The following is a 27901-nucleotide window of genomic DNA, read 5'->3' as shown; positions in this document are numbered from 1 at the left end:
GTAAGTTCATAATATCCACCTCACACAGTCATAGGCAGAATTCAATAAACAACGAAATGGAAAGCTTTCTGAAAATCATCACAAAAAATTTAAAGATTTGGGCTGGGGATTTATCTCAGGGGCACAGCGCCTGCCTGGCAAGTGCAAGGTGGTGAGTTCGATTTCTGGCACTGGAAAAAAAACAAAAAAAGTAAAAAGAAAATTTAAAGAAATTCTGTGATTATACTATAGGGAGTTATTATTTACTTCTCAGTTTTCCTTATGACTAAAATTTTACATTATTACAGTAATTGTATTACACTTAATTAACATCTGTATTTGATCCAAGTTCCTTGGATTTTACCTAACGGTAGTTTTCTGTTCTGAGATCCTACATATTTAGATGTCATGCCTTTAAATTGAAAATATTTCTACATTTTCCTCATTCTGAAGATATTATTTTAAAGAGTAGTGATTAACGGTTTTATAGACTGTACTCCTGTTATACTTTATTTGATATTTGTGTACTAATTCAATGGGGGGTAGGGGCTTTCTAAAAAGATAAAAAACAGTGGTTTTATTTATATCATATCAAGAGCTCTTTCTGCCATCTCTATGACTTATTAATATCAGTGGTAAACATGATCAACTCAGTAGGGTAGTTCAACAAGGTTTTTTTGACCGTAAAATTACTCTAATTTTCTCCATTTTGTATTCTCTTCTTTGGGGAGTTATGTTTAATATCTTTAAATGTGGACCTCAGTTCACAAATTCTTGGGAATTCTCCTGCATGGGGATTACAAATCCTCCCCCCACTTGCTTTTTTAATGATGTCCATTTCATACTTTTATTTGTAATCCTATATTAATTTTGTTCAAGTGTTTCCAGCTCTGGCCATTGGGAGATTTATTTTGCCTGCCTTTGTAATTCCTTTGGTGTTACCTCTTTAATCAGTTTTAACTGTAAATTACTTATCAGTTTGCATTAAAAATTAAGTATAAAATTATTGTTCATTTTGTTTTAATCAATTATTTCCTTATAATTAAAAAAATTCTTAGAGGTATGTAGGTTTGTTTCTGTGTGTGTTTTCTTAGTCTATTATTCTATGTGAGGAGTTGGCAATAGCATTATGCTTTGTTATTATGGTTTCAGAGTATAATTTGAAATTTAGTATCATGATACTTTCAGCATTGCCTTTTTCTTAGGGCTGTTTTAGCTATTTTGGTTACTTCATGCTTCCATATTTACTTTATGATTTGTTTTCATTTTGTGCAGACTGCTATTGGACTTTCATAGTGATTTTATTGAATCTAAATATCACACAGCATATGCATAGTAAATTGTAGATACAAAACAATGCCATAATTTGTAATTAAGTACATTAATTATTTCTGATAGTTTAATTTTATTGGGATTTAACATTTTCTCTGGTAAGTTATTTGATTAAATTTTTACAAACATTTCAGAAGGAATTAAAAAATGGAAAAAGTAAATGAATTGCTACTCTGAAAAAAATCTTCATGTACCTTAGTTTTTAAATGGGTACTGATTTACTAAACATAAAAATGATCAGAATTCCACATCCAAGAACAAATTATGGAATGGTACAAATATATTTTCAATGAGAAGGTAAGGGTGTGCTTTATAAGAATAGAGATATATATGCTTCTAACACTATGTTTTAGAATAGGCATGCATCCCAGAAATCAAAAAGAAAGGAAAAGATGTGAATGCATGGATATCTTCTCATTTATGATGTGCAATTATGTAAGCTAGAAGCAAGCTGGAAATTACAAGCTAAGCAAACTGCTTTTGCCATTTTTCTAAATATTTTGTTTCATTTTCATGCTTATAAATTTAATTTTGACCTGTTTTGTAAAGTTTCTTACATTGACAACTTAATTGCCAAGGTCATAATGAGCACTTCTATAGTAGTAGATATACATTGTTCAGAAAATTACATGTTTGATTTATTTTACTTTTTCAGTTTAAGAAACCTCATGCTGTGCAGAGAGGCACCTTCTTCACTTATCGTCCCTGCTGGAAGTTTCCTTTTCTTCTGTTATCCTTGACTCTTTGGCCCCCACACAAAATATAAATATTTTACAATTAATGACCTCATAGAAGAGGAAAGCTAAAAATTGAGTACATAACTATGGAGTCCATTTTAAATCATGATTGTCATAATTCATTTAGCCCTTTAGAATTTGTAGTATTGGGCAGAGGAATTTGGACACTTGATATAACATTGTTGAATATACATATTAGCAGTAATTTTTATAATGGAAGAAAATATCTTGTTAATTATTTTTGCTTCAGATTTTAAAACACGGGATATACATATTATTATCTAATGAAACACATCTTTTATATGTATGTGTACATTCAAAAATGATTTCTTGATAAGTGGAGAATATTCCTATGAGAAATAATATTGTCACTTGCTATTTGAAATGAGTGTTCTATTTCTACCTTAAATGTATGAAATAAATTACTTTTCTAGCTCCTTTAAGCACATGGAGAGAACAATAAAATAAACTGAGAACAAAAGGCAAGTAGAAAGAAAAATATTATGCCACTTTCAAGAAATAAACCTGATTAGTTGATTCTAATAAAATCATCTATTATTTTCATGCATCTTATCCATAATGTGATTTAATCAGACCTTGTGAAAGTGACTCCTTCCAGGGCTGGGGATTTAGCTCAGTGGCAAAAGCGCCTGCCTGGCAAGTGCAAGGTCGTGAGTTCGGTTCCCGGTACAGGAGAAAAACCAAAAACCAAAAAAAAGTGACTCCTTCCAGAGACTAAGTTAATGTCACATAATGATAAAGCATTGAAAGAATGAGAAATTATGATATAAAGAGTCTACACAGTAGAGGGTAAATATAGGTTGAACTTTGTATGTTAAGTCGATTTTCTCAGTGTCAAAAATTCACATAAATCAAACTCATGCTTTTGTGTCTGCAGTATCCATAAGAATTTAAAGTATATATGAGAGTTTTTTCAGTACTACATAAAGTAAACATCACAGCTTTTTTTCATGATTTTTCTCACAATTCTTCATTTTGGTATGTAGTATTTTGTTTTGTCTTGTTTTGTTTTTATTTCTGGTCTTACATTAAAGTTTGATGTGACTGCTTGGGATCCGTTGGTCTGGTTGTACTCCTCCCACCATATTGCACTTCATTTTGACATGTATGATAATTGTTTTAAGGTGATACTCAAAAAAAAAAAATGCAGTGAAAGAAACACTGTCTTGTGACCTAGATTTTGTAACAAGCAGGCTGTAACAAGAATTCTGTAATAAGAAGGCTGTCAAAGTGTAGCCTTCTTATTCTGTTGATTAAAATTAGATCCACATAAGAAATATTGACATGTACTGTAAACATGTTCACATAATTACTAAACATCACTATATTAGAGGCTTTCAAAATGTAAAAGAAAAAATTAGATCTGCTTATTAATGGAAAGAGCTGCAACACAGTTTGGTCTTTCTTGTATGCTTTGTTTTGTCTTGTTCTGTTTTTGTATACAGGGAAAATAGCTATTTCACACAAATAAATCCTTGGAGAACCAAAACAAAGTGTGTCTAATGTAAATACTGAAAGATAATCTATTAGATGAAAGAATTTATTCCAGACCAAAACACAGTAATACAAAAAGACATGAAGAGTCAAGAAAAGCATAAATATGCAGAATATGTATTTTTCTAGAATATTAAGTGAGGCTTAAAAAGTTCAAATCTATGCTGACAATTATAAAAAACAAACACTGAGTTAATGTGTATTCTGAGAGCATAAACTTCCATAAATTCATTTTATTTTATTCAATTATAATTTAATGCTTCTATTTTATGCACACAAATGTACTTATTTTATAGATGTTGAAACATACTATACATTCATATCAAATAAGTACAGACAGTGAATTTGCTCACACCATACTTGCCTCAATACTGTGGTCTCCGATCAAGAAAAGGAAATGCAAAAGCACCACAACTGCCCTTGGCCCTGTTGCATTAACTAGACCATTACTGACTTCATAAATGTTTAACATATTGTACAAAAAAATGTTTGGACTGGGGTTTGTGACCTCTTTGTCTTCTAATTGGTATAAAATAATTTACTTTCTTTTTCTTGCTGTACTATGTTTCCCTTATACTTCCATTTTGTTGATTAACTGGTAGTGATTTTTAGTGTTCCATGAAAATTTACATTTTGGTGGAAATATCATCTTTGTATCAATTTTGGTTATTTGGTTTAAAATTTTTAATCATTGGTATTTTAAGTATTGTTTCACTAGCTTCAGAATATTTATTTCTTCTGGGCTTCCTTTGCATACTTTCCTGTTTATTGCTTTATTTTTTAATGTTTTATAATTAAAAAAGATAATTATAGCGTAAAACAAACTTTGGAAACACATGTTGAAGAGTTTAGATTCTCCCAGGACATCATCATCACCTCTGTTAGAGGTAAAGATCCACTTCACTGTCAAGGAAAACTGAAGAGAGAAGATAAAATGACGGGTGAAGAGATCACAGTAGTGTGAAATAAAGGGGAGACATGAGGCAGGGCATTGTGTTTTCTTGTTGATTTTTATTTTTTATCTTCTGTTTTTCAGTTTTCCTTTCCATGTATGGTAGGCACCAGTACAGGCACTGCATGTGACAGAAGTTGGGTCAATGGGAGGGAAAAAGGGTAAAGGATTCAAGGTTGGGGCAGTGCATGTGGACCATGCTTTATTTTTGTTCACTGATGGACTTCAACATAGACCGAGGAGGGATTATGCCTAAAAGGTATTCATGCCATTGGTCTGCCAAACTCGGGGCTTTGTGTCCTCTGATATCAGCGTTCTAGCATGCAATGTTGACACCTGGCATACCAAGGAGACCTCCAGGTACAGACAGTTGGGGTGCCTGTGCAAAGTTTGAAAGCCCGGAGTGAGTAAAAGTGGTATGCCATGCTGCAAGCCTCAGCAGCTCACTCAAACATGGTTCTGTCCTATTTAAAATTCATATTACTTCATTGTTTCAAAGATCTTTCATGATTTTGTTAATACATTTATTTATGTGCCCAGTATTTTCTCATTGTTATGATAACATTGGCTTTCATATTACCTTGAATAATGTCATTCTTGATCATGGATCTGGCAACTGGTGGGCAGGAGGAATTCATGTGCTTGGCTGCTCCCACCACATTACAGACCTGGCAATCTGCCTGGCAGGGGAAATTCAGGAGCCTGCACCCCACATCAGAGGGACCAGGTGAGCAGGGCACACAAGCCACATGGTGGCACCCCAAATAGGGTGGACATGATGAACTGGTGGGATTAGCAAGGTGAAAAGTCCAAAGCAACATTAATGATATGCGCCAACAGGTAAGTTAGGTGAACCGGCACTGTGCTTTGGGACAAAGAAATGAAACAGAAACAGGTGGGTGGAGCCATCCTTCTTCTCTCTTTCTTTTAAAGTTTTATACTTGTTTTGTTTTTATCTTTTCCTTTTCCTTTCTTTTATTCTTATAATTTTCTCTCTTTTTTTAAATGAATGGGGAGGAGTCCAGCCACATTTCTGTTTTCACTAATTAGTTTTCTCTAAACTCACTAGACAAACCCAGCGACCAAGTTCTGATAATCCCTTGCTTACTCCATCTTTTCTTTATTGCTCCCTTCTCCAGTTTCCCAAACCTTGCATGATATGCCTCTGTCCTCCAGCCTGGATTCTACCTCTTTTTCAGTTATCTTGTTTTATCCATTATCTTTCTTAAATTTCCCTATCATGGAGTACCAAAAGGAAACATCTTGCATATAAGCTCCTAATATATGATCAGTTTTATTATATAACTGTAGATTTTGCTCCTATAGTTAAAAGTACAAACTTAAAAATTATCACAGTTTATCAGTTTCTAAATTGTGACTGATGCTATTGTCATTGCTATTTATACTACTATAGCTAAGATGTGATATCTCTTGTAATCAGTTGTTCTCCCTTCTAGAATAATATTGGGTAGCTGTGGTATAATAATCCTGCCATAGCCCAACACCAAAGGACTCAGGACTGAGCCAAACAGAGACCAATATGACACTCTCAACTTATTGGAAAAATGAGCTCTTGGGAGAAAGAAACCAAGAACCTCTTATACCCAGGCAATATCCCTTAAGAACAGAATTTTCCTAGAGGGACCTTGATACTAGTGATATAGTTACTTAGTACAAAAAATTACAAGGATCAACAAAGAAAAAAAAAAAAGAAAAAAACTTGAAATAGAAAATGACAAGATGCAAAAACAAAATGCTTTTGCTCATACCTCTAGCCCACTCAGAGCAATTCCTCAAGACATTAAGATAGAGGAAAATGGAAGATACACACTTGAAATTTCTGAAATGACAGCATGCAAAGTAAAGAAACAGAGAGTATAGCAGAAATGAGATCAGAAATAATCTCTCAGAGAAAAAAGAAATGTCAACATTCATGAAGGAATTACTCAGCAAATCTAGAGTAGAGATAGATAAAAAGTAGACGATATAAAGAAAAGGTTGTAAACCACAAATGATCAATATAGGAAAGAAATAGAATGCCAGAAACAGATTCAAAGAGATGTCCAGGAAATTAAATATTTCATTAAAAGCTGACAAAACTGCTTGAATGAAACTGAAGACAGACATTCAGACTTTGAAGATGGGGTTGCAGCTAGTGATCACAAAAGGAAAGATATCTTACAAATAACAAAGGATGAAGAAATAGCAATTCAACAGGAACAACAATGGAGAGGAAAATAATATAAGATTATTTAGTGTCATTAAAAAGACAGGAGTCAATACAAATGACATAAAAAATATTTGTAGAAGTAATAGCAGAAAATTTCCAAAACATGGGAAAAGAATCTGAGATACAAATAAGTGAGGAATATGGAACTGCAATTAGCCATAACCAAAATAAATCTACACCCAGACATATAAAAATCAAGATCTTAGAAATTCCGAACAAGAATAGAATACTAAAAGCTGTTAGAGAAAATAAATGGGTCACCTCTAAAGGAAAGTCCATCAGAATCACAGCAGAATTCTCAGCTCAAACCCTCAAGTCAAGAAGGTAATTTAAAATCCTGAAATAAAACAACTTCAGACCAAAACCAGATTGTAAATCACAAATGATCAATATAGGAAAGAAATAGGATGGCAAAATGCAAAACACCAAAGATGTGAAATAGATGGCAAGATGACAAGACACCAAACCAGATTGATGTAATCTACAGAACTATTTTTTTCAAAATTATTGTAGAGGCACCCTGCACAGCCAGGACATACTGATTCAGATGGCCCACAAAGTAATAACACTCGGGTTCACCTCTGGGCCCTCCCTGCATGCCTCCTGAGCTGCCTGAGGTATTAGATCAGGCAGTCCATGAACTGGTGACCCTGTAGTTAATGTCTGTGCTCTACCTGCACCCTGAACTGTCTGGTGACAAAGGGTCAAATGATCCATGAAAATGCAAGCAGTACAGCCTGCTTCTGGGTCATATGCATGCCCTGAGCTTCCTGAGGACACTTGAAGAGGTGGTCTGCAATCCACAGACATCATGATTCTTGTCTGGAACCTGGGAAAACTAGGTATATTCCACCAAACACCTGAAGACCCCAGAGCGAGCAGCTCATCTTGGCAGCCACTGATGAGCAAATCTGGCCACCAGAATAACTAGGGACCCTTGCAACATTTGCTGAGCTACAAGTGAAGAAGGAGACTGGCCACTCTGCCTTTGGCATCAAACATGAAAAAATAAAGGACTAAAATGCAATCTCAGAACTCCACCCCACCCAGAACAAGTCCAGGATACAACAATATAGAAGAAATTGGTAAACAAAACCTAAAATGGCTGAAATGATTGCAATGGAACTAAAAAACAAGACAAAACAAAACAAAACAAAACAAAAATACACTCCATCAGTACATAGAAGACATCAGATCAGAAATAATTTCTCAGGTAAAGAACAAAATGGCAACAATAATGAAAGAATTTCTCAGCACATCTAAAGAAGACATATATAAAAAAATAGGTGAGCATAGGAAAGTGATGAAAATGTTAAATGAAAAATACAGGTGTGAACTAGAATGCATGAAACAGATTCAAAGTGATATCCAGGAAATCAAAACTTCTACTGAAAGCTGACTAAACCACTTGAATGAAGACAAAGATAGGATTTCAGTTTTCGAAGACAGCATGACAGCTAATGTTTATGAAAGGAAGGACCTCTTAAAATTAACAAGGGCCCAGGAAAAATCAATTCAGCAGCCTTAAGACAAGGCAAAGAGATATATTGTAAGACCAATACCAGTTAAAGGAAACAGTAGGAGGCAACACAAATGACATAAAGAGTATATTTGCAGAAATAATAGCAGAAAATTTCCCAAGCATGGGAAAAGATTCTGATATGCAGTAAGTGAGTCATATAGAACTCCAACGAGTCATAACCAAAATACAACTACACCCAGACACATAATAATCAAGATCCCAGTCATACAGCAAAAGAACAGTATATTAAAAACCACTAGAGAAAATAAATAGATCACCTATAAAGGGAAGCCCATCAGAATCACAGCAGATTTCTCAACAGAAACCATCCAATGAAGAAGAGGTTGGAGTGAAGTATTACAGGTCCTGAGACAAAACAACTTCCAAACAAGATTGTTGTATCCTGCAAAGCTATCCTAAAATTTAAGGAGAAATAAAATATTTTCATGACAAAGAACAACTGAAGAACTTCATGAGTGCAAAACCAACCTTACAAAGAGTACTGAAAAATAATCTAGACAGAGAAAAAAAATACCCACAATTTCAAGAACAACAATAGAATGGAACTCTCAAGTAGAACAAGCAATTAAAGAGAGAGAAAAAGTAGGAAACCAACAGCAAGTAAATAACATGACAAAGATAACAGAGTACATATCAGTAATGACCATTAATGTAAATAGCCTTAATTCACCAGTAAAATGGAAGAGACTGACAGAGTAGATTAAGAAATAAAATTCAACAATATGATATATACAGAAACAACCACAACCACAAAGATAGTCAGTCACTTAAAGTTTGACAAAGAGGCCAAACAAGTTCAATGGAAGAGTCTCTTCAATAAATGGTGCTGGAAAAACTGGCTTGCCACTTGCCAAAGACTGAAAATAGACCCAAGACTATCACCATGCACCAAACTCAAGCCAAAATAGATCACAGATCTCAATATTAAAACAGAAAAACTAAATCTATTGGAAGAGAAAATAGAATAGGTAAAAACCTTGAAGACATAGGAGTAGGCAGAATGTTCTTGAACAGAAACCAAACCACACGGGGAATACTTCAAAGAATCAATAACTGGAATCTCATCTGACTAAAAAGTTTTTGCACATCTAAATAAATGTGCAGAGTAAAAAGAAAACCCACAAATTGGGAAAAATTTTTAGCTGACTGACCCTTGGACAAAGGACTTCTACCTGGAACATATAAATAATTAAAAAACATCTGCCTTCCCAAATTCAAAGACCCAATCCAAAAATGGGCATCTGAGATAAATACACACTTCTCAGACAAAGAAATACAAATGGCAAATAAATAGAAGAGAAAATGTTTAACATCATTTTTCATTCAAGAAATGCAAATTAAAACACTGAGATTTCATTTCACCCCAGTAAAAATGGTTATCATTAAGAAATCAATCAGTACCAAATGCAGGCGAGGCTGTGGAGAAATAGGACCTCTTCTCCACTGTTGGTGGGAATGCAGACTGGTGAAACCACTGTGAAAATCAGTTTGGAGTTTCCTCAGGAAACTAGGTCTAGATGTCTCATTCAACCCAGCAATTCCCCTTGTGGATATTTTGCATGAAAGACCGAAAACATCATATCACAATGATATATGTACACTCATGTTTATAGCAGTGCAATTTGCAGTACCTAAATTGTGCAAGCAACACAAATGTCCATCCACTGAGGAATGGATAAAAAAACTGTGGTATTTTTATACAATGAAATATTACTCAGTTATAAAGAAAGATAAACTCAAGGCTTTTATGGTAAATGATCACATCTGGAGACCATACTCATAAGTTGAATAAATCAGACCTGCATGTGTAAACAGCATAATGTCTCACTAGTGTAAGAATCTGAAAGAGTGAATAAAATTAGGAAATACAATAGACATTGTGAAACAAAAGGAAACTGCTCAAAAGTAAAGAGCAACTTGAATGAGGGAAAATAGAAAATAAAGATGGGCAATATTATGTTTATGTGTATACACATGATAGCTATCATAGTTGTACTACTGACTTCTATTGCTGTATTGAAAGGAACAGTTAATGATTAATTATTTGACCAATCTTACATGTCTGTATTTGTTTTCCTGAGTGACAACTTTGAAGAAATCATTGTATAATACAACAACCATTGTTAATTCCCTATCACCTTGGCTGAATTTCAGTATTGCTTTCATTGTTCTTTTGTTATTTTGTAAATGTATGTGTGTTTGTTAATATGTTTTTATTCTTCTATTTTTTAAAAGAAAAAAATTAATGTAGAAATAAGATATTTCCATCTCAAAGAACTACTGAAAAAAATCACGATCACCACACTAACACTGCAAATATTATTGAAAGATTTTCTACACAGAGATAAGAATAACCACAGTTCCAAGAACAACCACAGAAAGAAACCACCAAACAAGGCAAGGATTTAAATGGAGGGGAAAAGCAAGGAAAAAACATAAGGAAAATAAGATGACAAAGCTAAGCAAAGTCATATCAGTTATAATCATCAACATAAATGGCCTTAATTCACCAATTAAAAGAAATGGACTGGCAGAATGGATCATGAAACAAGATTCAACAATATGTTGTATATATACAAAAAACATTAAACTCAAAAAGACATTCATAGACTGAAACTCAAATGTAGGAAAACAGTACTCCATGCAATAAGAACCCCCCCCAAAAAAAACAGGGATAGTTTTTTTGTTTGCAGACAATGTGAATTTCAAGAATGATTAAAAGAGATAAAGAAGGTCACTACATACTTGTTAGGGAAAAATTTGGAGAGGTGGAGATAACAATCATACATATGTAAGCACCAAATATGGAAGCATGCACTATATAGAAAAAATATAAATAGACATAAAAACAAAATGAGCAATAACACAATTGTAGTGGGGGACTTTAATAAACCACTGTCACAAATAGTTCAACCAGATAAAAATTAGCAAGGAAATATCAGAACTGAACCAAAATGCGAACAAATGAATTTAGTAGGTGCTTAGAGTATGTTTCAACCAACAACATCAGAATACACATTATTCTCAACTGACATGGGACAGTCTCTAAAATAGACCACATATTAGCACAGAGAACATGCTTAAGTGAATTCAAAAGAATTGAAATTTTCCCATGTGTATTATATGACCATAATACAATAAAATTGGACATCAATGGCAAAAGAAACCACAAAAGCTCCATGAACACATGGAAATTAAATAACACTCTCCTGAACAACCAATGAGTCACAGATGAAATTAAATAAGAAATAAGCAATATATACAATTAAATGAAAATGCAGATACAACATACTGAAACCTGTGGAATACAATGAAGGCAGTCCTAAGAGAGAATATTAGAGAGGTGAATTCTCACATCAGGAAAACAGAATGAGCACAAATAAACTACCTAGTGTTGCAACTGAAACTCCTAGAAAAAAACAGCAAGTCAAACCCAAAGCCCATAGAAGGGAGGGCATTGTAAAGATCAGAGGAGAAATTAATGCAATTGAGACTAACAAAACAATACAGAGAATTAATGAATCAAAGATTTATTTCTTTGAAAGAAAAAATAAAAATGATAAAAACTTAGACAACTTAATTTAAAAAGGAAAGAAAAGAATCAAATTCATGCAATTAGGAATGGAAATAGTAAATTGCTATAGATCCTGTTGAAATTCAGATCATCCATACCTTCTTTAAAAATCTTTACTTGCATAGGATGGAAAACACAGAAGAAATGGACAGATTCCTAGATATGCATGTGTTAACAGAGCTGAGTCAAAAAATATAAAAATTCTGAATAGCCCAATAGCTGTCAATGAAATTGAAAATGTATTTCAAAACTTACCAATGAAGAAAACCCAAGTCTTGATGGACTCATTGCTGAATTCTAAAAGAAATTTAGAGAAGATTTAATGTCAATAATCCTCAAACACTTTAAGTTGAAAGGGATGCAATACTCTCTCATTCATTCCTGGAGACAAGATAACACTGATACCAAAACCAAAGGAAGACCTAAAAAACTAAGAAAATTACAGGCTGATATCTCTAACGAAAATAGATGTAAAACTCCTCAATAAGATACTAGCAAATAGAATGGAGCAAACAATCAAGATTATACACCATGACCAAGTTGATTCATTCTAGGAATGAAGGAAAGATTCAATATATGGAAATTAATAAATATAATACACCATATCAACAGAGCTAAAGACAAAAATCACATAATCATCTCAATAGATGCAGAAAAACTTATGGAAAAGGTGAACACTCAATCAGAATAGATGGTATTTGCCTCGATCTGGTAAAAATCATCTTTGACAAAATAACAGCAAACATCACACATTGAAACAACACTGAGATTCCATCTCGCCTGAGAAATAATGGCTATTGTCAAGAAATAAATCAATAACCACTACTGAAGTGGCTTTTTATTTAAGAAAATAACCTTTCTCCTCTATTGTTTGACATGTAGACTGGTTTAACCACTGGAGAAATCAGTGTGAAGCTTCCTTAAAAAGTAGGATTAAAGGTTTGGTTTGACCTTCTGGGTATCTTTCTAGAAGAATTAAAAACAGCATACCACAGTTATATGTACACCCATGTTTATAGCAGCACAATTTGTAAGAGATAAATCTTGGAAACAATGTCCATCAACTGAGAAATGGATAAAAAACCTCTGGTATTTTTATACAATGGAATATTATTCAGCCATAAAGGAGGATAAACTTGAGTCTTTTGTAGGTAAATGAATGCAACCCAAGTTCATACTCATAAGTGAAATAAATCAGAATGACATATTTAAACATCATATTGTTTCCCTGTTATGAGAAATTGAAAGTGTAAATAAAGTATAAAATGTACAATAATATTGTGAGATGGAAAGAAATTGTTCAAAAAAAAAAAAAGAATTAGGTTAGGTGAAAGGGAACAGCAGGAAAAGTGGGAAAATGCAAATCAGTTATATTAGTATATAAAGACATGGATTTAACATCATTAAGTTTTCATTCTTTTTCAGATCTATCTTGATTCTAAAGTACACAGAAGTACAGTAACTGCATATAACAGTGTTGTAGGAAATCTGTCCTCACAAAGGAGCCATTCAACCAACGTGTGATTGTAATTTCCCCTCATTTAAATGTACTGAGAGGTGTAATAAATGAATCTGAAGTGTATATTAGAGAAAATTGTTGAGGGGAAAATAAAATTTGCAACCATATATTTTTATTTGCAGAAAAAAGTTAAAGAGTAAGATTATAAAAGAAGGTACAGTCTAATAAAGACAAAATACCACATTCTGCCTGAGTAGTATTCAGGGAAGGTAGAACACTTACACTTGTCTTAGTTTCTTCCCGATGCCATCTAAGTACTCTAATTGACTCAAAGTTATTGGTTTTACTTTTTGATTTAAGATATGTTCATTTTCTTCCTAAATGTATTTTAATACAGCTAGCAAATACTAATTTTTCTTTATGTGATAACACTGTCAAGTTGACTCCGAGATTAGTAGTGAAGTTTTATTGGATTTGTGTTAAATTATTTTCATTTTCATGATTGCATTGTTTTTCTGTCATATAATGCATTTCTTCTAAGTATGTAAACTTATATATAGATCTTAAATTTTAAAATTTTCTCATTTTTAACATGTTGCTGATGTTTGCTTAGAGTCAGAATAAAGGAAGATCTTGGCTAAAAGCAAGCCAAACAACTATTAATAAATCAAATATGTTCAGGTTTAGTTTCTTAAAGGAAAAATAATACACATTATTAATTTAACTAAGATAAGCTTTCAGAATTTTTATCTAATAAATATATTTAGTTATATTATCATAAAATATACAAATAATAGCAAAATTGAAAAAGTCACAGTTAGTAAACACTCAGCATTACATGCATAATCTGGTGATATTTTTATTACTATAGTAGTCATTTGTTTTGTTCTACTTTTGTGTCTACTTTGTCGCAGCTACTATAGCATTAATAAATAATATAATTGAAAAAATCAAAGAATTTTCAATGAACAAAATATTATGATGGTATTGTTTATCCAATCATATTTTATAGTAAATCATGATGAAAAGAGTAACGTTTCTTTTGAAATATCATTAGATTTGTCACAAAAAATAAAATTTATGATAAAAATCTATGCCAAACTTTTATAAGTGTGCAAATGTCATAACTGCAATATTAGTTTTAAAAAGTTAGATCTTCATGAAATTTGATATGAGATATACTTAAAAAATATCAAGAAGACCCACAAAAATTGCATGAGAGGTCTCACGTGCATGTGTTTACAGGGAGTTAAAGTGATGAGGCTAACCAAGTCACAGGTGGGGAGTTTTATAATATACTTGAAATCAAAATTGAATACACAGTTGTGAATAGACAAGACAGTTGAAGAAAATATAAGAGAAAATTTTACATGGGTCTTACACTCAAACTTAAATGTACATTATTTGGAACTATTTAGATAGATGCTCCCTAGTATTCTTCAGATGTGTATTCTGTCAATATAATCTAAAATAATTGGGCCTGGGGATTTAGCTCAGTGGCGAAAGCACCTGCCTGGCAAGTGCAAGGTCGTGAGTTCGGTTCCCGGTACCGGAGAAAAAACAAACAAACAAAAAAAAAAACAAAAACAAAACCAACAAAAAAATAAAATAATTGATTATATGTACAATTATGTACACAATCTACATGATTCTTGCTATGAACTGAAGAAGTTTTCCTTAAGGTCTATGTATTAAAGTATTAATAATCAAGCTGGTGCTGTCAGGAGATGTGGCATTATGAGACATCTTTGTGCCACTGAAAACATTTTCTTAAAGGAGACTGTGAGAGCTACAGGTGGATTCTTTTCCTTTGTTTCCTAGGTGATGAGGTCAGTGGTGTTCTGCTACATATTTCTTCCATGATGTGGTGCCGCACCATAGGCCCAAAACATGATCATAGACCGAAAGTTCTAAAATTTTGATGTAAAATAAAACATAGAAAGGAAAGAACAAAATAATAAACAAAACAGAGCATGCTTTCTTCTCTTTGTAATTTTATTATTTAAGCTATTTGGTTATAGTAATACAAATTTGACTCATGCATACATTCATAGACACAGAGACACATGCATATGCATATTCTCCAAGTTTTTATATTATTGATCGATTATTTAAAAAATCTTGCTTAGATTTACCAAGCACCTTGTTCTTCATGAAGTATTTCTTTTTCCATTTGAAAACATTAGTGCACTATCTAGGTTTTAACATTTTTTTACCTTTTTAATTTACATTCTTATTTTTTGTTCTACTCTAGTAAGACCACTAATGATGAAAGAGTGTAAAATTTGCTACCTTAATTAATAACAAATTTCACAGAAAATATAGTCTCTATATATTAACCACAAGCCTTTAAAATAAGGCATCTTGATGATATTTATAATAATAAGAGTATAAAACATTGAAATGTCAATAGGACATAAATTCAACGCAATTCTCTGCAGAGTTAGGAAGATGAAAGCTTCCCCTTACTTCAGTGTCCCATTGAGCCATTGTCTATGCAGGAATTGCTCCAGAAAGGCGCTTACAAATTACGCTTGGTTCACTGTCCACTCCTCCTCTGCTTGATACCATCTTCCAGTTACTAGTACTTGAGAACTTTTAATTTAATTTGAGACCGTTTAATTGACAGTGCTTTTCTCTAATCCCTGACTGAAAATCACTCTCTTTCTCTTCTCCAACTTGTTTTTCCTCTTTCTAATGGACTTTTGCAACCTCCTGTATTGATACCAGCTCACAGTGTATTATGCGTATAGTACAGACACTGGGAGAATTCACGGGATAACTGGACCACTTCACTTAAAATAAAATTTGCCAGTGAAGTGTGAGGTCCCGAGTTAGATTTCTGGCACCAAATAAAGTAAAATAAAATAAAATAAAATAAAATAAAACAAAAACGTGACTACCTTTTTCATTTGTTAATTCTTAAACTTCTAAATGATCTTCATGTGAATCATTTTAAGCATCTCCTAATTGCATTAAAATTTGTAAAGAATGCTTTAGTCTCTTTTTAGTATATTCTGTTCTGAATCACTGAGTGGAGTAAAAGAAGTTTTCAAATATAGTATGCTTTATGCCACACGCAGTTTAAGAGCTCACACACCCCTAGGAATAATACCATCATAAGAATTTATTTAAGCCTGTTAAGTGTGCTCATTGTATTGAAATTAAAGCATTTTACTGATTGAAAATATAATATCTGCATAGTATTCAATTTTAACTATGTACCAATTTATTAATTATCACATAAGAAGCAAACCTTTTATTTTTTTTTAGTAATTAATGCTATCAGTATATTGTCTATGAACTTTTATATTAATTTTATTGCATTTGTTCCTTAATAAAAACTATTGCAAAATAGATTCTGATATATTTAATTAATGAACTCATTTGATTAATGGGCATTAATTGCCCATAAAGAAGATTTAGTTTATTATAATTGTTTTAAACAACAAAATCAGGTTTTTTTTTTTTTTTTATTAATTGGGTTTAGAGATTAAAGAAGAAAATGTGGAAATGTCATTTGCTCTTCTTTACATCTCTCCCTTTGCAAGAGAAAAAGTGAGTATGAAGTTGGTTTGTTTTCTCAGATAAATGTGTTAATAATTTTTTAGGTATAAAATGTAGATATTGCTGCTTTTTGATTGATTAATGTGTCTTTATATAATCACCTTTAATTTTATTTATTTCATTTTACTTTGCAGTGCTGAGGATTGAGTCCAAACTTTTGAGAATATTATATGACTGCAACTTTATCTGGAGTGTTCATCTGAATGGTACAAGTGCATCTTAGCACCCTCTTCTAACTTTTAATAACCTTCTTTTTAGTTCTTCATTCCCAAAGGCTTTCAGTGAGACAGAAAACAAAGTGTTGAGTTAATTAATTTTCATTAAGCAGTCTATTTTGATTTGTATGCTTGAGTATTTGACAGTATTGATAACATCTTTAAATATTTCAGGAACACCTGCAATAGCATATATTTTAAATTAAAATACATTTATGCCCTGAATAACGCTATAGTATATGAACCTTTGTAAAAATTAGTAGTTTTACTACATCTGTGCATAGCTGAAATTTATCCAGATGGACAACCCTTTTCATCTGAGTCCAAATATTTAATGATAACATAAAAGATTCAAAAGTAACTTACATGCATAACATCAGTGCATTATGGTTTCTTTTTAAAAAATGTATATTTCACAGAATCAAATTCAACAAGTTATTCATGCAAGTTTTTCTTTTAGTCTCCTGTGGGTTGGTCATTGTGTCCATGTGACTCCATTCATAGGTGGTACAGAAAGAAATTTCATCAATTAGGACAGTGGTAGCATTGATTTTGGGATATGAGGATGGGTAAGAGGTTCTGTTTTTGACTTTCAGCCTCAGCAATATGTACAGGCAAGTGGGTTTTAAGCTCAACCATACGCTTTATGTATTTAATGTGCTCTGTGTAGATGGCACAAAGTGATGTGAAGTATTTTCGTTTGATCCTGTGAATGATGAAAAGTTTTTAAATTTCCCTGAGACTTAAGTTGAGATTTAAGAATGTTTGCCAAGATGTGCCCTGTAAAGAAATCAGTTCTTTCAACAACAGAAGTACACTGGACAGATGGTCATTTAGAATTCAGTGTTTCAGTGGGAAAAGTAAAGAATTGAAGAGGAAAGAAAAAGAATAAAAATAGCACAGTAGTGTATATTTTACACCATAGTAAACTATTTGAGTAAATGTAACTAGTCATAACACCATGTATCATTAAATGATACATGGTGTACATGTATATTACAAATATACCTCTCTAGTTTTATTTCTAATTGGAAAATTTGTACCACTTTAAATTTACTGCATGCATATAAAATTTATATAATCATACACAATAATTTATTACAAAATTTAATTCTAATAGAAAATATTTCTAGAGCAATCATAATGATAATTTAGAATATTCATTAAAGTAAAACAAGTTAATATTTTCAAATTATTCAGCCTAAAATAAATTCTTAATTAATCTCAAGGTTGGTAATATTTCTGTGTGTTTGTATGTGTATATGTGTGATCTTTTATTGAAAATATGTGGTCTAACTTTTTTTTTGTCTTTTTGAGACAGAGTCTTGCTATGCAGTTCAGGCCGGCCTTGCTCACTTTGAAGCCCAGGCTGCTCTCAAACTCATAAGGATCCTCCCCACTTAGACTCCTGAGTGCTGAGATCATAGGTGTGTGCCACCATTATCTTTTTAAATTATAGTGAGGTAACAGTTATAGTGATACTCAATTTTGAAAGCAAGTGATTTTTTTTTTTTTTTTTTTTTTTGGTTTTTCTCCGGTAGCAGGAACCGAACTCATGACCTTGCGCTTGCCAGGCAGGCGCTTTTGCCGCTGAGCTAAATCCCCAACCCCGTGATTTTTTCACTGTTTTCTAAGGCTTTCACTTAATCACAATTTAATGAGTTGTGAGGTATAGCTATCAATCAAGGAGACTAGTCAATTTCCCATGGTCACATATCTAGTGGAAAAACAGAGTCTTGTTGGATTCTAAGAATGAATATGTACATCTTTCCTCCCAAAATACAGAGTAGCCACAAAGCAAGATTAGTGATAGCAGGTGTCTTGGTTACTTTTGTCTCATTGCTGAGACAAAATACCTAACACCCAAAATTAAGGATGGAAAGGTTTATTTATCTCACAGTTTGTGGAGGCTTCAGTTCATAATCAGCTGGCTCCACGGCAGTGTGACGTGACACAGGGGCAACAGTTCAAGGCTGCAGAAGACAGCAAGAGCAACAAAAGCAAAGCGGGGGAGCAAGCCACTTTGCCTCCCTTATATTGTAGGCAGGCTACCACTGCTGGGACAGGTGTAACACCCACACCATCTCTGTGCCCTCCTCTTGCACAGGATGAGGATGTTTACCCCCTGCTGAATCACTTAGTTAAACTTCTAAGCTTCTCAGGTTGACACAATATATCAACTATTATAGCAGGCAAGGCCAGGATAGGACAATGAGGACTGCCATTTTTCATCTTTAGTTTTCAAGGCTATTTTTTTTTTTTTTCTGGCTAGGTCTCCTTTTAGGGGGAAACACACATTTTCTGGGCAGTCATTCTACGATGGTCTGAATATAAGTAACATATTTTGCTTTGAAATCTAAAATTTAATACTAGCTTAGACACAAAAAAATCAGTCAAATAATATACGAGATGGTTTGGTGTGTAAATTCAGACATAGTTTTTCTCAAGTTGTGAAGGGTGAGCTATTTATCCTCGTTATTCCAAACCTTATCCTTTTTGACACTCCATTAAGAATATAAATCAATTATAAATGCATTTATGGTAAATAGTAGTTGAATAAAAGTTCTAGTAATTATCCTTTTCTGTTGGTTGTTATTTTACTCCCGAGATATAATTTGAGATCTGTAATATTCAAAATTTGATTGAAAGCTCTTGTTTTCTTTCTTTTTCTCTTTTTCCCTAAATACAGACCATTACGTGTCACCAATGGTAGTTTCCAGAGGAAGTGAAAATTAGTCTCAGCATCTAAAATTGCTGATTCTCACCACCCTCAAATTCTCTCCCTTTGAGGGATCCAGACTCAACCCAGGTCCACCAGAACCCATGGGACTACCTGTTCCTCCACTCCTGCCTCCATCACTGCCACTACCCTCATGCGCTGCTCCCCTCTCCATCCGTCCCCCTCTGGGCCCATGAAGTCCAAGAGGGACTATGGGCACCCTGGGTGTGCTAGGAGGATGGATACAGGTGAGGGCAACATTGAGGCCCCTTCCCAGCAGGCTCCAGTGACCTGGGGTGTGTCTGCAGGACAAGAGTGAGTATGTCTTTGTTGTGGGTGTCTGAGCCCTTGAATCATGCACATGGAGGCAGCCAGCTATGACTGCTGGCAGCAGGGTCCTACTGGGAGTGATTCCTAACTTCAGCCGTGCCATTGCAGAAATAAAGACCTGAGTCATGGCAAAAAAATACATAAACAAAATTGCTGAATCTATGACATAAAGAAGTAATTTTATACGAAGAAGTTAGAGAAGACAAGTATCAGTCATTGTCCATATGTCAATCGGGACATTTATTATTTCAGTATTTTTCTAATTAAATGTGCAATACTGTGTTACAAGTTAATATTTTTGATTAGTTTTATGCATTCATTCAACAAGCCTTATGGGATATAAAGATAATTAAATTAAACATAAATTCTGCTTTTGAAGGGTCACAGTCCAGGATGTAGACAATGACAGTATTTTGCAGTGTTCAAAAGTATAAGTAAAGTTGGTTTGCTTTCTCAATGACATGAGGTAAAATCTAGTTCTGTCCACAGAGATTGGCAGTCAAAATTAGGTGTAGGAAAATAACCAACCTTTAAAGTCTTGGACTTACAACCCCAATTCCATAAGAGATGGAATACAGCCCAGTGCTAGATAGTTGTCCAAAATTATCAACTGCGAACACAGGTACAGCCAATTACTGAAAGGTGAGTTACCACCGTTTTTGCTCTGAATACATGATCACTGCTGGAGGGCTCAATGGAAATCTTTGCTTTCAAGATTGTAGGGTAAATGTGGGTTCTTTTGTAAGTAAAGAATGCTGAAAAATGACTGAATACAAAACAAAAAATACTTGTTTCTAACCTTAAAAACATTTTCTCCAGTGTATAGATCCAAGCTCATTTCTTCTTTATTCCAAGAACACATTTCAAACTGCATAATGTTATTTTATGGAGATACCAATAAAGGAATTAAAATTTTTGATGATAAGCAATAAAATATGCATTTTCTAATTCTTAATGAAGGGAAAAGTTTTTATTACTTGTGTTGAATCATTTCATTTAATTTCTTTTGTCAAACACACATTTATATTATCTACACAAAAATAAAAGTTCCCATGTACCCTAGTAAAGATTTATAACCTCTACTTTATTTAAATCTCTCTATTTCAGGCATTTGCAGTCACTTTAAATTTGGTATCAAAAATGATAAATTTTGGCAATGCTTTTAACAGTTACAGATTTGTCTACTATAGGGACATTTTCATATAGATAAATTTTATCACTTTTGTCTGATCTCAAATAAATCCTCTTCCATATTATTTGATATGTTAGGAAAAATGTTCCATTTAAAAAAAAATCTCTAAGCCCATTGGGGTGTTTGTTTAGTAGTTGTTAAATCATTATTTTATTTGAAAATAAATTCAGATACATCCTATGTTTCAGAAAATCTATTCAGTATTTGTATCTAAGCATGCTCTTTGGTGGATAAGGACTTAGTTCACAGGCTGGCGTTAGTCCTAAATTCTTTGCTAAGGTTTAATTGTCAGGTTTGGGTGTGATGACTGAGGACAATGTGTATGCTGGCTATTCACCTAGGAATCTACTCAATGTAAGAAGGATCAGTATTTTATAAAGTTTATGGAAATAAAATACATCAGTGATTTCCATTTCAGGAGTGCTTGGGAGAGTCAGAGAAGAAATACATTCACCTAAACCATGCATGAAATAAGTATCTGTGACTCTAGAGGCCATTTACTTTTGATTTATTATGTATTCTATGATTTCCACTTTGCTTGTTTATGAAATTTAAATACATGTAGAATCTTTCATGCTCCAAGACAGATTTTTTTTTTACAGGAACCACAAAGTGAGTCTTTATTTTAACAGGGCCTCTGATAGAGCACAGAGGATCCAGTATACAAGAGAGAGCATTTTCAAGATACTATAATATCAAAAAATATTTTTAAGGTAGATTACTATCTCTTTTGCCTGCTTCATTTCACTAGTGGGGACTATTATTTTTTAAGCAAAGTGTAATAGGAAGAATGATGACTTTTCTTATTCCTGCCCCAAAGTTGCACAATCACTAATCCCAAAAAACTGGGAATATGTATTACATTACACAGGTAAGGGTTTTGGTGGGAGATTGGTCTACAGGAGCCAGATGAACTCAATTTAATTTCATGAGTCACTATAATAATGTCATGACCAAGATTCAGTGATGTTACCAAAAGGATAGTCAGAACACTGGGACATGACTGACTTGGATAGGGGGAAGGCAATCAGGAGGCAAGGAATGATGGAAGCCTCTAGAGGCAGGAAAGACAAGGAAAGAGATCACCTTGTAGACTGAAGAGAAAAACAAAGCCCTGAGAACATGTTTATTTTTGACTACTGTGTATCATGCTAGCTTCTGACCTGTAGGATGCTGATAATAATTTTTCAGTAACTGTGAGTCATAATTTGTTATAGCAGCAGTAGAAACTTAATATATAGACTACCTTAATGAATCCAACAAGAACCAAGATTAATTCATGCAAGAGAACACAACTCACATCTCTTTCCTTTATCCTTCCTATATTTGCTTGTACTTTCTACTTAGAGCAGCTGAAGGTGAGGAAAATACATTTGGCTCAATTTTCTCCATCTGCTGTGTACACTTCTACTGGGATTTTCCTGGAATAACTTGGTTCCTCCATTTCTTCTCACTTAGAATAAACAGATAGACAAACAGACAGATGGACAGATAGGTCACAAATCTGTAAACTACAATAAAAAATGATTCAGTGATGCAGAGGTAATCACTTTTAGGTATCAATGGCAAGAATCATTTTTATTTATTTTCTCCTTTTCTTTCCCTCTATTTTCTCTTTATTTTCTTCAGTCTTTCAGATTATTGCTACTTGAGTTTTTTCAGAATCTGCTCCTGTCTCTCCTGTTGTCTTCACAACTGCAGAGGAAGCCACCACTCTGGAAGCCTCAGGCCATGTCTTGTCTGTTTGGTATTGTCTCCATATGGCTATCTTGCATGTGACAGTTCATGGAATCCAGATAGTCTTCCTTTACTATATGGATCCCTCTGTCTCTGTATTGTCTCTGTCTCTGTCTCATCCCCCCCTCTCTCTTTCTATGTCTCTCTCTCTCTCTCTCTCTCTCTCTCTCTCTCTCTCTCTCTCTCTCTCTCAGCTATCTATTTCTTCAGAGCTAGAGATTGAACTCTGGGCCTTCACACTGAGCTACATTTCCAAGCCTTTTGCATTTATATATTTTTTATTTTGAATCAGGGTCTTAAATAAGTACCTATGTTTTCCAGGCCAGGTTTGATTTACAATCCTCTTGCCTCAGCCTTCCAACGTACTGAGATGACACATATGCACCATCATTCCTAGCTACTTCTTTCGTTTTACAACTAGCGATCTGGATCAATGAAAGCCAAGAATCTCTGAACACTGTACTCCTTCCTTTCCCAATTGTGGATATTTCAATATTTTGTTTTCACCTTATTGTTGAAAACAACATTGCCTTGGATCATCTTCTCAGCAGCCAAAGCGCAATATTGTGTGTTGTTTTAAACTCCATGAGCAATCTTAATAAAATGCATGTGCAGCTTCCCTTTCATAACTAATCCTTTGCTTGTGTTTTAATTCAGTTAAATTTGAACTTTCAAAGACAATGAAATTCTCTATCCTCCTATAATCAAACCTGACATAAATTTTTTCTTCCACATCATATGTAGAGTACATAAGACTACAGAGTAGGAAATTTCAATGCTGAGAGCCTTCTGAGCATAGTAGCATTATATTAATATAACTTCTTAAGGCCTCAATCCTTGTGGTTTGTTATAAGAGCTAGGTCATGTTTTTAAAGCACTTTTTTAAAAAGACTGAAAATTAAATAATCAGTACTACAAGAACAGTAAGTAGGCAGCTGGGGATTTAGCTCAGTGGCATAATGCCTGCCTGGCAAGGTCTTGAGTTTGATTCCTGGTACCGGAAGAAAAACAAAACAAAAAACAAACCAACAGAAAAACCAAAGAACAATAAATAAATGCAAATTTTAGACTCATTAACAATTGTTTTCATTTCTCTGCACTCAAATTCTTCATTCCATTTTTTTGTTTAGCCCTCTCATTTGTCCATACACTGTAGAAAGCATGCCTTCCTCATCCCAGGTTTTCATCCTGTTATCCATCCCGCCTTTCTCCTCAGTCATGAAGACAAACAGCCTCTCCCACTGTGACTACACTACTTTCTTCAATAAGCACTTGACCTCTCTTGCCTGTTCTTGCTGTCCACATCACCAAATAACCCAGCACCAGGCTCAGATGGACTTAAATCTGGTAGGCAGGTGGAGGTACGCATTTGAGGCACTCAGGAGTATGAGTTACTGACTGGAATGATCATTGTAGATGTCACTTTCTCAGGCACTAGGGAAACCAGAAGCCCACAGAAGAGACAGTAAAATACAGCTCACTTCATCCTAGAGACACCTTTACAGGTGGTGATGGCTGAGATCTACAGTCTACCAGTTATGAAACAAACACTCCCTGCTTTACTCATAGAGAATTTCAACTCCTTGACACTCCCCAGTGTAGCTACTGTTTTTACTAGACTATGCTATGTTGTCAACTGCACAATATCAAGTGCAACTGGAGCCCAAGTAATAATCTATGTGCAGTTTTTGGTCCCTATCTCATTTTTAAAATTATTACAACTATTACTATATTATCATGAATTGTGATGTTCTGTCTCCTGTTCTCACATTTTTTTGGTGTAGATAGTCACAATTTCAAATGGTGCATGGTGCCGAAACACTTTCAGAACTCCATAATAAAGGGAAATTTTTTTCCACTGCATCACAGCATGCTATATTCAGCTAAATTAAATTGCTCCCAGGTTCTAATTGATAACTTTGCCTTTACAGCAATCTTCTCTCTTCTTCCAGAAGTAAAGTGATTAGTGAGGGATGACTTAAATAGGACCAGAACTTGAAGAAACTAATTTTCGAAGATAAAATTTGAAGACAGAATCATCTTGTCTGGGACACACTGTGAAGCTAAAGTTCTTCTGAGCTTTCAAGAACTACTGATAGCTGTCAGCAATGGCAAAGTTGTTGTTGTTGTTGTTATTATTATTATCATTATGATTATTATTGGTTTTGCTTATTTACAAGATGTCATAATAGTTATCACAATGATTAGATGAATAATCATCACAAATTGTTATTTATATGAATGTAGTTCAGCAAGGATTTTAAGCCCAAGTAATACACATATATTTTTCTCACACAACTTTCCATCACAGTTTTCAATCTTTTAAAAACGAAAGCTGACAAATATCATATAAAGCTGACAAAATATCAAGTATTTGTACATGCATCTGCATAAAGAGAAAAATATCAAAACACTCCAAATATAATTATTCTTATTCTTATTACAGAGTAGAAATTAAAATATATATAGGCTATATTGCAAATCCATCTACTTTATATCATTAAATATATATATTTTTAATTTTATCAGTTTATAAGTTTGCAGTACATAATGATTACATTCTTCCTATAGCATTCATACATGTGCCTAATGCATTTTAATCTATATATGTCCCCATTCTCCTCCTTTCCTTCCATTTTCCCTCCATTTCTTGATCCTCTTCCCATTTGCACAGCATCTGTTTCTTTATTTCCCATTATCTACTTTTACTTTGCTTTTTATTTGGACCCTGGATGTTCTGATATATGAGAAACCATGTGATATTTAAATTTGTATGTCTGATTTATTTCATTTCATGTTATGGTCTCAAGATACATAATAAGAGGACATTTATGAACTATAAAAAAGAGAAACAGATTCTTGCATGCGATATAGTTAGCTCTTATTCTTGACTTGACACATATGTAAATAATATTTACACATATGTAAATATTATGTTTTGCATTGTTAATATTTTAAATAAAATAACACAATTGCAATAATGAGTGCTTATTCATTTTTTATTCGTACACATTTGTAATACATAATGTTTATATTTCTTGTGAGGATTTGGTACATGTACATAAGACATCTTAATGTCTGGATAGCAAACTTTAGAAAATGTACATAATGCTTATATAAGTATTGCTTTGTCAAATATATTCATTTAATATTGTGTAACTCACACTTTTGAAGTTTCTTAATAAGAAGTGAAAACAGTCACAAAACAAAGAAAAATAGCAGCAAACCTCGAGGTCATGCCATTCTCCCAGGAACACACAGGGCTTCAGTTCCATCCATCAACTGAGCTGAGCGCGAAGACAGTTACCACACCAACCAAAGCGTCTCTCCTCAGTGTCATTAGGGAGCCATTCATTATGAAAGAACCTTTCGTAAAAAAGTCTGCAGTCAAGCTTGACTGAGGTTTTGAGAAATGCAATCACACAGTAAAGAATACTTAGATTGTTGGCGACCTTTCATTGTTTTCTTCATACGGTAAAAGTGAAAAAATCATGCTACATGCTACTTATAAAATCATTAGAAACCATTGGCTATGGCTCACATAAAAAGTAGACAGTTTTGCATTGTTAATATTTTAAATAAAATAACACAATTGCAATAATGAATGCTTATTCACTTTTTATTCGTACACATTTGTAATACATAATGTTTATATTTCTTGTGAGGATTTGGTACATGTACATAAGACATCTTAATTCCCTTTTAATACCCTTTCTTTCCCTTCCCCCTCCCATTGCTTGATCCCCTTTGAGAAAGATCTATCTCTCTTCTTCGTGTTATCTTTCATTTTTCTGTTTATTTTGAGTCTATTTTTGTTGTGTATGCACATACATCTATATATAATGAAAGAGATGAAAAAATAAGTGTGCCTATTAATAGGAATGGCCACTGGAATATTGCATTTTGTAATTTTATGCCTTTTTTGTTCTAATTTTTTTTAAAAGTCAGCTTTTAAAAATAAAGTTAATGATGTAAGAAAATATATTTATTTCTAGTTTGTATTTGCATTACAATACATTATTAATCTTTTAGTTTTCTCTTAAATTAGTCAATATAAATAATACATATTATATATATACATTTATCTGTACAAATAAATTCAACCCTGCAATTATGGGTCATAGATAAACTACCTTGGAAAACAGCAATTTTTTTATGGTAGTGGTAGGGGAATATTTTACTCTACCAGAAAAAGTTGGAGACAGAGAAAGAAAAATTTCGTGACATCAAAAAGATTTTTTTCAGTTCATTAAATTTGTCAAAATATACTGTAAATGTGTTATCATAGAAACAGTTATGTATAAAATATTCATAAAATGTTGAAAGCATTTAGTTTAACACACAGCTAGCTCTCACTGTATGCTGATGATCAGATTCTACTGCAAAAATAACACCAGATACAGAGCAGAGCCTTCAGGAGGCCCAGCATGTTTAGCACCAGGTGGAGAGTAGGTACATACAGTGAAATAAATTTCCCTCTGGCAGTGGGACTCCAGGGTTGCTGAAAATGACTGTCTCGGTGATTATCTTTGTTTAAAACTGATGCAACGGAATTCAATGTCTTGACTGCTTTTTATTTCTCATTTCCTTTTTGAATGCTACATTCCTGTGAGTACATCCTCTGTGCTGTTGTACCTCATGCTCTTTTTCTGGGTGGTGACGCAACAGGACAAAGCAAACACGGTTCAGAATATGGATTTCTTAATATAATTTTTTAAAAATTTTGCCAGCATCTCTATTTGTATATTTGCTCCCAGAGATAATAAACATTAGCATGCAGTACACAGTGTGATGACACAAAAGGAAAAGAAGGAAAAATA

The sequence above is a fragment of the Chinchilla lanigera genome, unplaced genomic scaffold (assembly GCF_000276665.1).
Source record: "Chinchilla lanigera isolate Chin_1 unplaced genomic scaffold, ChiLan1.0 scaffold00001, whole genome shotgun sequence".
NCBI lineage: Eukaryota > Metazoa > Chordata > Mammalia > Rodentia > Chinchillidae > Chinchilla > Chinchilla lanigera.
Note: the sequence above shows the minus strand (reverse complement) of the source record.